The sequence below is a fragment of the Amblyomma maculatum genome, chromosome 11, assembly GCF_055883805.1.
Source record: "Amblyomma maculatum isolate TAMU_Amacu chromosome 11, ASM5588380v1, whole genome shotgun sequence".
Classification (NCBI taxonomy): domain Eukaryota; kingdom Metazoa; phylum Arthropoda; class Arachnida; order Ixodida; family Ixodidae; genus Amblyomma; species Amblyomma maculatum.
The window spans coordinates 115,140,142-115,142,111 of NC_139354.1; the positions used below are offsets into that span (position 1 = coordinate 115,140,142).

Sequence of the window (1,970 nt, forward strand, 5' to 3'; positions counted from 1 at the left end):
AACAGGAATATACCGAAATGCAAGGCCGCTCTGCTATGCATAAAACGTGCGATTAACGTGCATCTGTAAAAGTTATAGGGGCTTTTGATATTAACTTTACGGAGAAACGCCAACTCTCTCATAAGTATATTTCTCGCTATAGAAGATCAGGTTACAATTGACTTGTTGACTCGCCTAGGAGAGCGACTGAGCATAGTACTACAATTATTGACAATTTGTTGTAGCGGATTTATAAAAGAGAGAAACAAAACGGGTCAGTGTATTACAATAGGCGAGTATTAGACTTAACACAGTAAACATGAACACGCAAAGTAAACATATATATTAAATGCTGAATATAGAGACACTAACTCCTTACAGAACATTTTAATGGCCTTATACTCGGAAAAATCAATTATTTAAATCATTCGAATGTAATTTATGACAGCAAGCGAAATCAGCACATGCTTATCAGAAAAGCCTTAGGAATTGTGAAAGGCAGCAATCTAGATATTGTTTTCTCGTCCGCTCAGTCAATAAACACATAATTAAGCCTTCATGCACTTTCTAAATGCCTAACTTTCATTGCACAATATGGATTAGATCCACGTGCTTTCCGCTGGATCTATTTGCGTGTGCGAGTATTCATTACATTTGACCCTAATATTCAGAAAGGCAACATGGATCAAATAATGTTGCATTCAATTCCTTCAATATATACGACATGGTAGCATAATATTACTTCCTTCCTTTTTAAGATTACTTGTAAGCCGTAATGAATTACCAACTGTATCTTTTCGTCACTAAACACACACCAAGAAGTTTACGGCCGGCAAACACTACAATCTGTTACAAAAAACCTGTGGAAAAGTATTGACTATAATGCTCAATTTTAACTATGTTTACGAATTTAAGAAAAAACATTACAGCTTTTCCTCACCGCTTTATCCTAGTTTCTATTTCGCTATGTTCTGATTTGTTTTTCGTACTGTGTGAATAAATGTGCATTCTTAAACTCTGCATAGTTCATCACTGTCTACTGCTGTAACGTGTTTTCTTTAAAAACGGTTGCATTATGCTGTCGTGAAACCCAGGCTGTCTTAGTTTACAATCCTAGGGACCCTTAAACCAGTGTTTTCGGATCAAACAAGTTGGGATTGATTTTTTTATTTATTTTGTCATCCATGAAACTTCTAGGGGCCCTATGCACATAAGGAATAATTGATTTGGATTCCCACCGCACATAGAGAGGGAACTCTTACAGTGCAGAAAAAGCTTCCACTTACACCGTGTTGTACCATAAGAACCGTAACACAGTTTTGTTTTTTGTTTTTCACAAGAAAGTTATTTTGAGACGACAATAGTATACATAAAAATAACCGTACGGCACAAAAGATATGGAGGTGCTGGGTATCGATCCCAGTACCTCTCGCATGCTAAGCGAGCGCTCTACCATCTGAGCTACACCCCCCCTGGAAGCAGCAACAGTAAAGCACCTGCCTGGGCGGTGAGAGTTGCGCGAAGAATCTACGCCACAATCAAGGGCGCCCGAACGAGAAATGCAGACGCTTTTCGCTCTCTCTTTGTGTCCTAAGCGTCTCGCTGGCGGATTCTGCGTTCTCGACCACAGTCACGTAGCCGCCATACATTCATACTCTCCCGCACTTTCATCATTTAAGATTCATACACACTCGTATATCGCTGAGACTTTCTTCAAATAACAGCTTCTTTATAAAAGTGTCATATTGTGTGGTCCCTTCAGCTGAAGACATTTTTAGTGTACAAAGGATATTTAAGGAATATTGACCAACATTAGTTCCAGCTAGCAAAACATTTCATGGGTGAAGGTAATTAGAGGAGAAGGAAATACCCCTCCTTAGTGTACTCTTTGTTATGGGCTTTCTATAAAAACTAAATTCCTACATGCTGTGAACGCTTCATCAGAGAGCTTTCGATGTTTCAGAGCACCTATCATGGATATAGGATACCAC

The 1,970-nt window shown here is 38.8% G+C and overlaps 1 non-coding gene across 1 annotated transcript; it reads right to left on the reverse strand.

Moving 5' to 3' along the window:
• Window positions 1-1,377: 1,377 nt before the first annotated feature.
• Window positions 1,378-1,450, reverse strand: TRNAA-AGC (transfer RNA alanine (anticodon AGC)). Its single transcript has one exon. It is a non-coding gene; the product is annotated as a tRNA-Ala (tRNA).
• Between the last annotated feature and the right edge of the window lie 520 nt (window positions 1,451-1,970).